Raw genomic sequence first — 15,175 nt, forward strand, 5'->3', positions numbered from 1 at the left:
GTGGGAGACTGTGAATGACTCTTAACGTAAGATAAAAATATTTTATTTTAACTGATATTTTCCATACGGCAAGTCACGCTTCTCCCCACGTGAACCCTGAGGAGTGCACTGTGGGGCAAAGGGTGTAGTTACTTTCAGATGATCAGGACCACATCATATCTGAATTCAGATGTTAGCGTTCTGGGATTTGGACACCAAGTAGTATTGGCAATTAATGATATAGAATAATAAGGGATGTTTATGCTCCCTTCAAGCCCGGATTATTTCTGGGTGGGAAGGTTATATTTGGTAGCCAGCCAGAGTTTTGTCAATATGAATATCTGAACCAGCTGCTTTTCTTGCTGTTCTCCCATGGTTGGATTAATCCGTTTTTCTTTATGTCTTTCTTTTTCTTTTTTCTTGTAACCTGTAGCTCATGATGCCGTTCAGAATTTTACTGCCAGGAGCATCTATCACAGATTTTTCTCTTGAAAAGTGATTATCATTTTATTTCACTGAGTATGAAAACCACAGCTCCTCTTCAGCTCCATTTTTTTATTCTTGAATCAGCCTTTCCCTAATTTGCTTCAACAAATCCTACAACCAGCCTCAGCTGAAAGTTGCCAAAGCATAAAGGGGACCTAGTGAGTTAAATCTGCCAAGGTGACATATCTCTGCATTGATTCCAGTTGGTATTTCTGTCTCCATGGATGTCTGAGTGCTTGAGAAACCTCAGCTGGCGTGTCCACATAAAGTGAGGTCTAAAGATCAAAGCGGTAACTTTGTCCCAGATGAGGCTGGGCTTGATATTTCAGATGGAGAACTTGATCTGTGGCAGACCCTCGCTGGATGCCAAGGGAACAGCTCTGGGATGGGCTTGGCTCAGGGCAGGCGTGCCACTCCTGCACTGATGTGACTCACAGTTATTCCCACATGGGTTTGTCCCATTGACTTGAATGCATGTTTCACCAAATTACTGGTTGAACCTGCTGGTAAATGTGCCGTATCAAAGAGTTGTGGAGCAATATCTTCCTCAGGCGGGTGCTTGGCTCTGAGCGCTGCTTTGGAAGTAGCTGAGATCCGCAGATAACACTTGGCGAAGTTGCGTTATTTCCAAGGCAGTCCTTGGTTTAGGTGCAGTCCAATGCATCTTGCCCTGCAGCAGCAGAATCTAACAGTCACCGTCTGGGCTGCTTCACTCTTAGTCAGCAGGACTCATGCTTCGTCACTGTCCAAACTGAAAGCCTATTCATCATCGTCATCATTTGTACACCTGTCACGATACTGCCTTCAGCCCTACCAGTATTTCCAGCCCAGTCCACCCATTTATGAGCTTCTTCCACAATTATTTCCATACTTCCTTCTGTGTCATAGCCTATGTTCCTGGTATGAACTCCCTGACTTTTTCCACCAGGCTCCGAGTTGGTGCATATTTAGCCTCTCTAAAATACACATTTCAGCTTCTTTTTCTGCACAACTGAAGTTACGTCTACACGCGTTAGGCTTTGTTCCCGTTCTCCCACCCGCTTCCTACTTCCCTATCTGTTCTGAGATTGTGGGTGGAGGAACAATCCCTTGTTTAACATGCAAAGGATGCAAACACATGCTAAATAAGTACGCAAATCTTTTTCAATCACTTTCATTGTGATTTTTATTACCGTTGTTTTGGTCTTATGATGGGAAGCGGAAGCCGAGTGAGCTGAAGTACCTGTCTGCGAGTGGAGCTGGGGCTAGACCCTGAATTTCCCAGTTCCTGTTCAGGCTAGAGCACATGACTGTCTCCTCTGTATGTTCAACCCCCCCAGAAAATTTTTATTTACAGAAACAGAAGTTCTGGAATTTGCATAACTTTGTAGCAGCAGTTTCTGCAGTATGCCCAAAAGACCGTTCGTTTTTTTTTAATATTCTGCCCATGCCAGCTACATTTCTGCTAAATCCCAGTAAAGGAGATTACTGTGAACACTGAATACTTCTCTGCTCTTACCATCCCACCATGAGTTTGCTGTAGTTGCCACCAGGCTGTTCTGCGCTTGGGAGCAGGAGGGAGTGGCATAAGAGAAAGCATTTCTTCTAAAATGTGGTGCACATTGGAAAACGTCTCCCGAGGTATGTGTCTGGGAATTGCATTCAGGCTTGTCTTTTGGGGGCTGTTAATGAAGTGTAGTCCTAATTGCAGAGGAGGGAAGGGACTTGTGAAGCAGCAGATCTCTTTCTGGAGATGAGGCAGAGGAGGAAACAGGAGGGCAAAGCCAAGGAGGGAGCTGCTGGTGCTCTGGGACTGGTCTCCCATCATCACCAAAGCAGCAGACATCCCTAAGTTGCGCTCAGCTTTGCGCCCACAGCCTGCAGGCTGGCTCCTGCTGCTTGGAGGGCCAGCACAGCAGAGCAGCAGGGCTGGGTGCTCCAGAGGTGTGGACAGAGGGTTCACCAAGTGGTGCACCATCTCCGACTCTCACGTGCTAACACAGAACTGGCCGCCCACTTTATTTGTCATGGCTTTCTTTCCCTCTTCAGGTAAATCCACCTCCCATCCAGTGGCCCCTTCCAAACCAGGGCTGAGCATGCAATGCCAAAAGGAGAGGATAGAATGCTTTGGGAGACAGACGCAGAATTCCCTCCCCACAGCCCTTCATCAGACTCTGCCAACTCCCAGGGTCAGCCCCTAATGATCAATTTGTTCTCCTGGATATAACTGTAGGAAGAACTGGAAGGAGGGAAACCTTTCCTGCAACTTTCATTTTTGGAACTCATTTCTGGAACAACAGTTCTGCTTGCTAAGAGGTCAACACAGAGGATTTAAGGGAAGGAACTGAGCTCTGACCCTCTGTCCGGACACTCCCACAACTGCTTCGACTGTTCATCTCCCTCACCCTGCACAGGAGACGTTGGGAGGGGCTGAAGACCTGCTAGGAAGAGCCTGAACAGAGCACACAAAGCAGCACATCCTCCAGTTGCTCAAAGGGACACTGAGAAATGCCACAGCGCTGGAATGCCATGGATCTGGGGAAAGACCTTTGGGGAAGAAATTGAGGGGAAGTAGAGATATCACGCAGCCTGGAAGATGGAATACCAAGGAATTTTGCAAGAGGAGGGCTTGGGCTGAGTGGGATTCCTGGCAAGAGGATGAATTTGCTGGCAATTCAGGAGAAGACTTATATGCAATATTTAGTTCTTTTGTGTTCTAATCCAAAATTGTTCCGTGTTTTCCATTTTTCAGAAAGCCCTAGTTCTCATCTCCTCTGGTTACATGAGGCTTTCCGCCTTCAATTTAAAATAATTCTACTGGTTCTTCAGGTGATAGAGAAAAGCTTTGCACGGATAACCCAGTTGGAGAGGCTGAAAGCCTGGCGTGCAAACTGCATCCCTTTGGGGTAATGTGTGGGTTTTCTAGAGGCGTTCACTGTATTGCTTTTTTAGAAGTCACCAAGAGCCAGCCGGAGCCACAAGACGTATTTGGGTTTTTAGGCCATGCATTCTACCTAAAACGTGGTAGAACCGTGGGAGGAAGCTGGAATAGCCCAGAAATGGCATCGTTTTGACACATGGAAGACAGTGATTCAGTTATTTCACAGGTACATGAACTACTGCAAATATGCAGCTCATAAAAATCTTGTGACAGTGTTTAAAGAAGCAGTTTCATAGTGTCAGTCCCCTTATCGTCTTGCCAACCGGTCATTTTGTTTTGCCACAGAAGCAGAGGGCTCACGGAACGGGTGAGCACTTGGTTGGCCTGAGGGAGTATAACTGTCTCCTAAGGAAGAAGCATTGTGCATGAAGCTTTAATTGACGTTTCTTGATCTGGATTTGTTCAGTGAATGAGGAGAGGACATCAGTCTCTGAGGATGCTAATCCGGCACTTCTTGCTGACCTTCAATTGACCTACGTAATTTAAACCAAACCGATGTACAAGCGACACGATTTCTGCTGAGAAAGTGCAATATGTGCCAGCGCTTTTAATATTGCTTTTTTTTTTTTCTGCCTGTTTAATCTAGTATCTGATGTGAATGGAGGGAAAAAATGATGTACAACATATTCCTCGCACCAAAGTCGTAGAAAAGAAAATGTAAATGCGTGAGTGTGACACAAACTCCCCTTCTGTTAACACACACTCGCACAGACTCGTTCAAGCTGCCAAAAGCATAGTTAGCCAACCTACAGTGTGGATATATGTAATTTACTGAAGGGAGGGGACAGGTCTAATTTATGCACTTGGCCCTCAGACCACGGTTTACCTCAATACTTTTCAATGCGCAAATTCTGTAAATCTTACTGGGAGAAAGAATGTCAGCTCACGCCAGGCTCTGGACATGCTGAAAATGTCGCTCGCACACATGATGACTTGTGTTTAATTTGCTGTTGTGGATGGGCCTGAACCAAACTCTCTTGTTCCAAACATCTCTAAATTTAGGAGTTTTTGGCATCGCAGTCCAGATATGAGTCAACAGTTCTCTGTGTTCCAAAGAATAAGTATTAGGTTGCAAAGGTGGGAGTCGTTATGTAAATGGGATAATATAAAGGAATATCTATATTAATACTTTTGTTATGCCTTGGAGTTAGAGGTTTGCCAAGGTTTAAGTGGACTCAGGATGAGCTGGACACATCCAATTAATATAAGTAATGTGACTTTTCTTGAACAAATGTGACTCCTCAGCGCACATTACAGCTCTTGAGTGTTCCAGCTCTGCTGCGTCTGGTCCTCGGAGGTTTAGAAATGTGTATTCTAGTACTGAAGCCTGCTCTCGCTTCTTATTTTGTTTGGTGCTAAATAAATGGGTTCTGATTTTCAGTGCTTCTGTCAGGGAAGTAAAAAATATTGGTGTGTGTTATTGATGGATATACAAGCCCTAGAAAAAGAAACAGAATATGAAATTAAGAAGTGCATTGGACTTCCCATCTCTTTCCTGATGTCACCGCTGTATTCATAGTTTTTGTATCATGTCAAATCTTCGAAGGCTTCTCTCAGTGTAGCATCTGAATTTCTTCCGTTGATGCCATAACTAACATCTAACGTGGTCTGTTGCCTCTCTCTCTTGTCCAGAGGGAAACCAGATGTGCAGTTTATCGTGGGGCTTGGGTGCTGGCTCAGGCAGGGAGGTGGAAGACGAATGCCTTGAGCTGTGCAGTTGTACTTCGCACTTTGAAGACGTACTGTGGGTTTTGGCCAAGGTGCAATCCTGCTCGGTTTTAAGGAAAGGAAATGGGACTTCCTTCCACAGCCTCCTACAGAACCCTTAATATTATTTAAATGTTTTGTGATTCATGCATCATCATATACCAGTCTCACTCCAGGAAGTCTCCCGAGTGACTGGGATTCACCACTGGCAGATGAAAGGGGAGGAAAACAGTGGCACCGACGCAGGTTATTCCAGTCCCTCTTATGGCTTCCCAGACTGGGAAAGACAGGCAGTTTCCCCTGCTCCTCCACAGCTCCTCCACAGCTCTCTCGCCATGATCTCCACCTCCACTCACTGCGCGGGGCCCCTAACTGGAATTGTTCTTTCCAATCCAGTGGTCCCTCGCCGCTGTGAACCATGCTGCTGGTTAGACTGCAGTGGAAGAAGCCAGGTTTATCCCATTTTCTATGCTGTCTGAAATGCTGTGCGTCTTGATTTACCCACACATAGAAGCAGTAGGCAGCATAATGCAAGCATGGAGCAAGCACAATGTACTGCATGAGGATCAGCTTAGCATGTTGGATCAGTGACACTTTGCAGCATAATACAAACCTCTTATTCTTTCTCACAGCTGTTCTCCCAAGCATTTTAAGCATACATTCACCCTCAGCGCACAGGAGATTTACGTATTTCACTTCCATTGACATGGTAGAGGAGACCCTCCTCACTTGCAGATCTGTTCTTTTAATAGGCATCCAGCACAAATGGGAATTAAGTACATGTGTGTGTCCAACAGAGAGTAGACCAGAACCAGCTGTAGGCACAAATAACTGCTTAGGAGGCCCATTTTTTTGTGCTGATTTGGTAACTCACAGGACAGCCAAATCTTCCTTTTTAGGAATGGGAAGAATAGGAAAAATAGAGGACCTCATCTTCAGATTGTATCGCCCATGGAAGAGGAGTCAGCAGGGAGAGAACTCTCCGCATGAGGTTCTCCTCTCCCTGCTGGAGCAGCTGGAGCAAATAAGGTTCATCGTGGGCAAATGTGAGCTCATTTTGCCTCTACTCCAAGCTGGCAGAGCAGCCAGGGTGTTTCGGGCTCTGAGTCAATGCTGTGATAACTTGCTCGCGTGACTTACTAATTGAAGTTAGAGATCCTTCAAGATACTGAACGTCTGTGGCATAGACATGCTTCTTTCAGTCTTAGTTGTCTTATACTCCAGACCTTTTCAAGTCATAAATCTAAGTCAAATGTGTTGCAAATGGTCGAAGGACAGTGCAGACTTTGGGAGAGACAGGTAAGGCTCAGTCCGTGCTCTCACTATCGGGAGATGCAGAGGTGAGTCATCTGTGTTGCGTGATGACAATGCAAGCACAAGGAACACAGTCCTCAGCAAAGTCCTTTTAGAATTAGCCACACAAAATGTTGAATCTTAGAGACAAAAGAAAACGGTACTAGGAAGAAAGAAGTGGCAATGACTGGAGCCCCTAATTTGACGCCAATGATATCTCAGAGTAACCAATTTCCCAGAGGATCGTCAGAGATGTGAAATGAATTGTTAGAGCTGCTTTACAGGCATTTGTGGGCACACACACCTGCTTACAGCAAGGGAAAAGACAGTGCGTAAATGTCTGGAATATTACATAAAAGCTGTCTGGTAGACTAGGCAGAGCAATTAAAATCCATCTCGCTTAAACGAACCCTGAGTGCAGGTCAAACAAATCTAATTTTTATTGTTCCTTAAGGAGATGTCTGTATAGGAGACAAAAGGGGGATGCAGCCGTCAGGTTAAAAAATCAAGATGCCTTAAAAAAATTAAACGTTCACAATAGTGCTACAGCAAGCTAGATAAATGATATATTACAGCGATGGTTTAAAACTAATTGATGACTAATGGTGTAATGCATTTGTAGCTACACTGATCTATTATATATCTTGGCCAAGCTGAAGGGACACTTCAAGGAGAAAAATTGCTAACTGTTTTAACCTGATGGAACTTGGGGAAAAAATAGTTACTTTAAGAGATAAATGGAAAGGCTGTGACCTCCTAATGTACATCTGGGTCTTGCAATGCAAAATCAAATTATCATTAAACAGAATGGGATCTGTGATGGAACTAAAACAACTACAAACCAGCACAGAAATTTCCGTAGAGAAATACAATAGGGCAGTTCGAGCTGGGACCATTAGCTAAAAAGCTGCCTGGCTAAAGAACTGGTGTAACAAGTTGGTATGGAATTGTTTTGCTCTGAAATGAAAGTTCGTTTAATTGGAGACTGCAGGAAAAATGTAAGCATATTTACAGCAATTTACATATGTAAGACATTCTATAAACATTACTTAATTATTGTATAAATAATTAACAATGTACCCTAAGTTCTGAGTAACGTGTGTGTCTCTGGCTCCGGGAGGGGAGACAGGAAGCCTCGTTTTCCCCTCCTCATTTTTATCATGCCTGAGGCTCATGCCCGCTGGGCTTTACCCTTACAGTTGGAATTCAGAGAAGATGTCAGTCAGGCTCTGCTTATTTTCACGTCTAATTCATGCAAAACCCAGGTTTCCTCCTGAGGCGGTAAACTGGCCCAGATTTGCTTCAAAGTTTGGCCTGGGTTCAGTGAATGACTCACTTTAACTAAGGTACATCCATCTTCCTGGCTGAAGGACAATATGGGAAGCGTTGTCAAAGAGCAGATACCTCCCTAGAACTAGAGCTTACGGATTCAGGACCATAGAAACCAAAAGTAATAGCTTGTTTCATCCCCTGGTTTCCTGTTACCCAATATTAAGGACATTGAGTGGGTGTAATAAGAACATCGTTACTCAACCCAGAGTACCAGTGTGGCTTTTTGCATGCTAAACAAGCTGCAAATGGCTGGGATGTACTGCTGGAAGCTGAGCTGGGAGGAGCTGCAGTCAGTGAGTCTCCGTTGTCACAGGCTCTGTGCAAAGTTCTACAGAATAAATAAGCAAGAGGTTACAAATGAAGATAATAATTACGGACAACTGCTAAAATAGGGATTACCTTGAAAAGGCCATAATACCTGCCCAAAATACGTGATTAAAAATCCAAAATACCACTGAGATCCTTAGCCTTATGCTCAACCTCTGAATTGGTTCCCTTAAATAGGAGTATGATATGAGAGAGTGGTCTCGCAAAGACAACCCTCACCACAGGCGACGCTGATTTTCTTCTGGTTATAAGAATAAGTTAAGGTAGCAAGAACACGACCAGCCTGTGATATTGTCTGAGAGCGATGTATTCCTCTACGATAAGTTAACCTTCCAGTGGGAAGGGAAATGCTTGCAATACTGAATTGCAAATATTTTGTACTCTGAAGGGTTTGATGTTCCAAAACCCCAAAAGCCTCTATCTGTTTAAACCGCTGTACATTAAGCTTCCTCCTTTGCATTCATTCAGTTTTGGTTGGAAGCCAATACAGGCATCAGCTTGGAAAAATAGTTCTCTAGCTCAAGATGGAGCAGCTGAAGTCTTAATTCTGGAGGTCTTTCTTTTAAAGGGGGACATTACTCCTGGGTCAAAACTTTAACTTACTCAGATCATGGCACTGGTGTCAGTTTTCAACAACATTAGAAACTTGGTGACACAAGTACCACTGAGCTGATTTAGAACACAGATTTTCTCAAAGGATGATAAACAGTCGCATCCACAGCTCTGCCTGGGATTTCTTTCCCTTCACTAACATATTAAAGCAATTCTAACAGCTGTTTTTCCTCCCATATCAAGGTGTTTTCTTAAAGCTTGGTGCTGAGTAAATAATTCCTCGATGGGCTTTTTTTTAAGGCAGGAAAAGCATACAAAATTGTTTTAGATTAAACTCTTAGCTGCCAGTTAGTTAATTTAAAAGCAATAAAGAGAGGGGAAAAACCTGAGTAAACCTGAAGCACAGCACTAGCCCATCAGATTGACTGGAATAGGTGGTCGAAAAGCATGAGTTTGTGTTCTGGAAAACGCGCTTCATTCAGTAAAAGCTTCTTCTCCCTCCTCCCAGTTCCTCAGAGGTTACCTTAAGATTTTTTGGGGGAAATTTGAATTATAGCAGTAGAACATACAGATCAATGAGCGGACAGAGTGAAAGCATCGTTCCCTTTGAAGACAGCAAGAGAGAGTACGTATAGAGGTGGCACAACCCCCTGGCCTCCCTCCCAAAACCTGCCACCAGCTTAGGGGGGTCTGTACCGGCGCCTGCGCTCTCAGCAGCCACACGTAGCTCTCAGGGTAGTGTGCCCGTCATGGTGGAGTTGTGCCCTCCGTGGCCAGGGGTCCATTGAGGGAAATGTTTGCAACCCATGGGATAATTATGTGCCATCCTGATTTTCCTGTCCTGTGTCTCCCAAGATGATGACTTTTCAGTGTACGTCGTGGTGATGGAGACAAAGTGTCAATTAAAACATCCCATGATATTTCCATGATTACAACACACTGTAGGTAAGGAAACTGTTCTCCTGTTTGGACCGACAGTCCTGGCAGTTCTTGGAGAGGGTGGAGTTACATACCCAGTCTCGTATTCCTCCTACTTTTGAAACAATCAGACATAAAATAGCGTAAAATAAGAGTGCAGTTACCATTCATTTCCTTCCTCAAATTTTATCTTCCTTTATAACAACATTTCCTAGCTGTGGCTGACAGAAATGGCAACAACGATATCTGATTTCTGTTTTTTGTTGTGTCTTGCTTTTTATTTCACTTTCAGTTTTTCAGACTGGTCAATGATTCAGAAAGTTGATTAAATCTATGAAGTTTTATCATTGTTTCAGAAAGACAAGCTGTAAAATCCAAAGGTTAGCAACCAGAATGTGATTTTTAGAGCAGTTTTCTTCTGGTGCTTGTGCTTCACCCTGGAAAGAACTCTGAATCACAGCTGTCATCTGTGCCAAAAGGTTTTTTAACTTTTGTACACGGATTATTGTACATATTTTAATTTACTGATAGCATTTGCTCCATTTGATTTATAGTAAGGCTTTATGATTGTCAGATTAATGTAAAAATGCAAGTAGTAAATTAAAATGTACCTTTGATGGTAAACATACTATTATGCTTACCATCTTTTTCCATGTTCTTTCTAATAGTATGTCAATAGTCTAAAGGGGGTTTTGATGCGACGCACTGAATATTCTGACTCGTAAGAGAGACCAACACGGGGTACCTCATTTACCAGTTCACTGCTGTCGGAAGCTATTGCATCCTTCTTCCCCCTTGATTAATATTTCTGTAGTTTTGGTCCTGATACAGTTTTGAAACAGTGTTGATTTTCCCGGGAAGCCTTAAGTGAGAACCTAGGCATCTGCTTCTGCTGTTTGGGCGGCTCAAGCAACTGCAGAGGGAAGGAATAATCTCCCCCCGACCTCTGACAGCATCACATTTCCCCTGTTTGCAACTCGCCCCCTGTCACGGTGCCCGGTACGGGGAGCACTGGCAGGAAGAGCCGGGGAGACTCCTGTTTTCTGGGCCATGATCTATGAAGCTGCATGATTTTAGGAAAGACCAGGTTAGCTTCAGGAGGAGGGAAGCGTTATAGCTCTTTTTCTCCGATTCTGCACAAAAGTCAGACGTTTTCAACATCAGTGGGAGCACCAGTGTGTATATTCTGATTTCCATCTGTCACGCAAAGCATAAATACAAAGATCAATCATAGCTGAAACATTTAAAGTTACCTAAAATGCTGCAGAATTAACATCTTACATTTTTCTCCAGAGTCCTGAGTGGCGCAGCCATTCTGTTAATCGTATATTACAAGCTCAGGCAATACATTTAGTTTGGAAAATAGATTTATATAACAAAGATGAAGCGGAATTAACTGGATCCACAAATGTCTTTCTACTCACGGCTGTCTATAATTGTTTCATTACATTTCTTCGGGTTTTATCCTGTTTTGCTGTGACCACCTACTGGCAATGTATCTGTAAGGAAAGAAAAAAAAAAAGCCAGGAATTCTAATGTGTAAGCTGTACAAAATAAATCCTGTGACGTTTTCTAATATATGAATATTCTTAAATGTCAGACTAAAACATTCCTCCAACGGTTTCTTTTACAGACTTCCCTTGTTCCAGAGGCTTGGCCTGAGTTAGGAGGAAACCCCATAACTGTCCCTTAAAAGTTGAATTGCATCAGTGTGGGTAAGATGTTGGGCCAAATTCTTTAATGGTGTAATTCCATGAAAATCAGAAATACTACACCAGGGCTGAATCTGCCCCGTGGTATAAACTTACCTCCCTAGAGGCAAGGCTTTTGGAAACAGTATCATATTTTAATTATAAGCAGACAATTTGTTTTGGGTTGTATACAGAGCATGAAAATCTAACTGCTATAGGAACTAGCCACATATTTGGTAATTTTATTCCTGTTTCTAGTGCTGTTTGCTTTATTTGTGTATGATTTGCAGGTGGCTAAACGATCCAACAAACTTCTTTTTATGTACTTGAATGAGTCCCCGTTGAATTTAAGATTTTAAAAGATTACAGTGCTGGCTTTAGAACATCATTTGTACATTTTGCAGTGAGTTTAGGAGAAAGGCTGCATGTTGTTTATAATCTGGGAAGTCCAGATTCCAGTTAACACTCTTAGCCTTGGAGAACAGACAATTATATTTTTTACGAATGAGCAGATGCTGATGGTACTTCGCCTCCCATGAGTGTGTTCACTAGTTTCTAAATTCAAAGGGCAAAATAGGATCTGCCTTTTGTAGAAAGTCTCAGGCACGGCAACAGGCCATGCTGCTTGCGTTGAGTCTTCTTCAATCCTTCTCCATGCGTACTGGATTTTGGCATCCCTGTACGACGTATCACCACTGTAACAAACCACTTCACATACGCTAGTCATGTTCTACGGAAAAAGTCTGGAAGGATGTTGCAGAAAAATATTTAACCTCTGTTAGTTATTTTTCATGAGATGTAAGGTATTGTGAAATTTAAGGAGCTCGACGGATTTTCACAGCTTGGCTTGTGAAATTCATTTTCCAGCTCGACAGATTGTGATTTTGCGATTTTGCACATCTGGATTTTGCCCTCGAGTTATGATGGAAGATATCTCTGGCAACTCTGCCTCCCAGACAGAGCAGGGCAGTTTGTCTGCTCCTGGTCAGTGAGGAGTCCAGCCCTGTCCGTGAGTTGCAACCTGCCTGCCCTCACCTCCGTAGCTTCTGTTCCACCAGGCGAAGGCTGCACAGCTGTGGTTGGCCCTGACATCAGGGATCTCAGGAATTGCTTGAATATAAATGTCAATGATAAAGTTGTATTCCTAATATTTAAGGAGCGTAAAGGGATATGCAGAAGTTGCAGGGGTATCTGTAGTGTGTGTTCACAGGCTGAATCTGTTCTGGGGAGCAAACAGAACATTTTCACATAGAATCATAGAATGGTTTGGGTTGGAAAGGACCTTAAACATTGGCAACGTGGATGGGTACAGCAACAATGTGTGCAAAGATGATTGAGCACCCCCCTGCTACACTGCAGCAACGAGCTGCTTTTCTGGCCAAGCATTTTGCAGGGGGGAGAGTGGTCTTCTTAACCTAATCTGTGGAGATCTGGCAGTCTTCCCAGAGGGGAACCAGTTGACGAAAACATGACTTTAAGCCAGAATTTTTTCAGCATTCACACCACAGACGGCGAGTCTATAAAGGTGGCAAGAGTCATGCGCATTTTCCCTTTGTGCATCATTGTATGGCAACAAAGTCATGCTATTTTCCCACCAGGATCACACGGTATCACAGAACTTCACTTATTCTCATGGCATTGGCAGTGTGGTTTCAAAAGAAAAATCCCCGTGCTGTCTGGAATGCTCAACTGTTGGGTACCAGAGTCAGAAAACATCCTGCCTGCCGTGAACGTTAGGAAAACAGAGCAGCCCTGACTCAAGTGCCAAGTGGTTTTTTGGAAGGCTGACTCCCCTGAGAATAAAGGATATTGGTATCCAGCCAAGAGGGCAGGCAGGAACAGGCCCTGGGCAAGACACTGGAATTTTGGTGGAGCCTGAAACATTGTATGCTTGTTTGTATCGGCTTCTGACTTTTGTATTACAAGGTGAGCTACCCAAAACGTAAAGAAATGGGTCACAAATTGATAAAATCTGAATTATATTTCTAGCTATATTCAGAGTCGTGTAGAACAGGGCTTTCCCTTTTTGGCTGCTCTAGTATCTAACAGTAGCTTAATATCTCTATTATAAACAGAAGAAGTCCCCCGAAGGAAATTTCCTTTTTTTCCTATTGTACACTCAAAAATCCCTTCTTGTTGTTGCATAGCATTCAGTTGTTTTTTACTTCCCTATTTCCCAGTTTGAATGAATAGTCCTAGTCTAATGGCTCAGTAAGCATTTCGTCCAGAGTATTCCCCAGCTTCTTTCCTACACCAGTGTTACACTGTTTCTTAAAAACGAAATCAAAAACCACCCTCAGGTGCTTGAATGAAGCACATGTTACATGAGCCTGTATAAATCTTTCCTTCCCTTCAATTGTTATGCTAATCAATACTGGAGTAAGCGGAATTTTTGAATCCTCAAAGATCCATTTCAGCTTCTGTAAGTAAAACAATTTGCTTACCTGCTTGTTTTGTTTTGGTACATGGATTGGGTTTAGATGAGGTTTTCTGCATAGAAATTCTTGAAAGTTGCAAAAGAGAAGGAGATTGTATATGTGGATAGATTTTATATTATTCATTTCCTCTTTACCTGAAATTTAGAAAGATTTGAGAGATAACAGATTGATCCCTTCGTGGCTTTATTTCCAGTGTTGCGAAGCGGCTCAGTAGCCAGCGTGGCTAGTCTCTGAGCTTCCACCTCCTCTGAAAAAACTTAGGTAACGTGAATTTAGCGATGCTACTTACTCTGTCCTTGCCCTCACTGAAGAATACTGGATGATAATATGTCCCGACAATCTCTCTTTTATCTGTGCTGAAGCTTGGCACTGAACCTGCGTCAGAACTTAATTTGTCTCGTGTGGTGGTAGTTTCTGTTATCAAAATGTACCCACACTTTCTGATTTGGGGCCCAAAAGAAAGTCCCAAAGCTGTTTCTGTTCAGCCCTCGGGGTTGAAGTGCAACATGCTGGACTGAAAGATCGTGACCAGCAGAAGTTGGGAGGTGATTGTCCCCCTGTACTCAGCACTGGTGAGGCCTCACCTTGAGTATTGTGTCCTGTTTTGGGCACCTCAATATGAGAGAGATATCGAGGTGCTGGAGCGAGTGCAGAGGAGGGCAACGAAGCTGGTGAAGGGCCTGGAGAATAAATCCTATGAGGAGCGATTGAAGGAGCTGGGACTGTTTAGTTTGAGGCAGAGGAGGCTGAGGGGAGACCTCATCACTCTCTACAACTACTTGAAAGGACACTGTAGAGAGGTTGGTGCTGGTCTCTTCTCACAGGTAATTAGCGATAGAACAGGAGGGAATGGGTTCAAGCTGCAACAGGGTAGGTTTAGGCTGGACATTAGGAAAAAATTCTTCCCAGAAAGAGTGGTCAGACACTGGAATAGGCTGCCCAGGGAGGTGGTGGAGTCACCATCCCTGAATGTGTTTAAGACTTGTTTAGATGTGATGTTAAGTGATATGGTGTAAGGGAGAACTTTGTAGAGTGGAGATGATGGTTGGACTCAATGATCCCAAGGGTCTTTTCCAACCTAAATGATTCTATGATTCTATGATCGTTTCTGGTGGATTTGAGAATCTTGAGTCACTGGATGCAGAAATGCCAAGAATTCTTCCACTTACTTATTTTTGCAAAACATCCAGTTGACAGCAAAGCTAGGCCCAGTATTTGCATCTCCAGCACAGCTATTGTGGGCAATTCAGCAAGACATTCTGCATATAGTTTTCTACTGGGGCAACTGGGGTTGTGTACATGTGGACTCCTGAAATGATGGTTCGCACGAACATTCAACGGCAGGCTGGGATGCTGGGCCAGAGCTTGCATACAGGGAGGCCGAGAGACGTTTTCGTGTTGATCTCAATGGAGCGGGACCAGATCTTTATTTCCTTGACAAGGCTGGAAAATGTTCGTTCTGTCTCTTTCCCCTTCACACACATATTTTCTTTTCTTTATAGAATAAGTCATTTGTCTTTATCTCACCATTC

The 15,175-nt window shown here is 43.5% G+C and overlaps 1 protein-coding gene and 1 long non-coding RNA gene across 25 annotated transcripts in view; both read left to right on the forward strand.

Moving 5' to 3' along the window:
- Nucleotides 1–15,175, forward strand: part of FGGY (FGGY carbohydrate kinase domain containing) — a 327,883-nt gene that overhangs the window by 162,702 nt on the left and 150,006 nt on the right. For 6 of the 24 annotated variants that reach the window (XR_012588585.1, XM_074596622.1, XM_074596624.1 and 3 more), the window contains one exon: nucleotides 11,148–11,229. The exons of 17 other annotated variants lie outside the window; for them this stretch is intronic. The gene's annotated coding sequence lies outside the window, so the exon portion shown is untranslated. Of the gene's footprint in view, nucleotides 1–11,147; nucleotides 11,230–12,170; nucleotides 12,190–15,175 lie in introns of those variants that run through there. One more of the 24 variants, XM_074596638.1, reaches the window with a different exon arrangement.
- On the forward strand, nucleotides 786–4,765 carry LOC141747061 (uncharacterized). Its single transcript, XR_012588587.1, has 2 exons — nucleotides 786–2,085; nucleotides 2,494–4,765. It is a non-coding gene; the product is annotated as an uncharacterized LOC141747061 (long non-coding RNA).

The sequence above is a fragment of the Larus michahellis genome, chromosome 8 (assembly GCF_964199755.1).
Source record: "Larus michahellis chromosome 8, bLarMic1.1, whole genome shotgun sequence".
In the NCBI taxonomy this organism is placed as follows: domain Eukaryota; kingdom Metazoa; phylum Chordata; class Aves; order Charadriiformes; family Laridae; genus Larus; species Larus michahellis.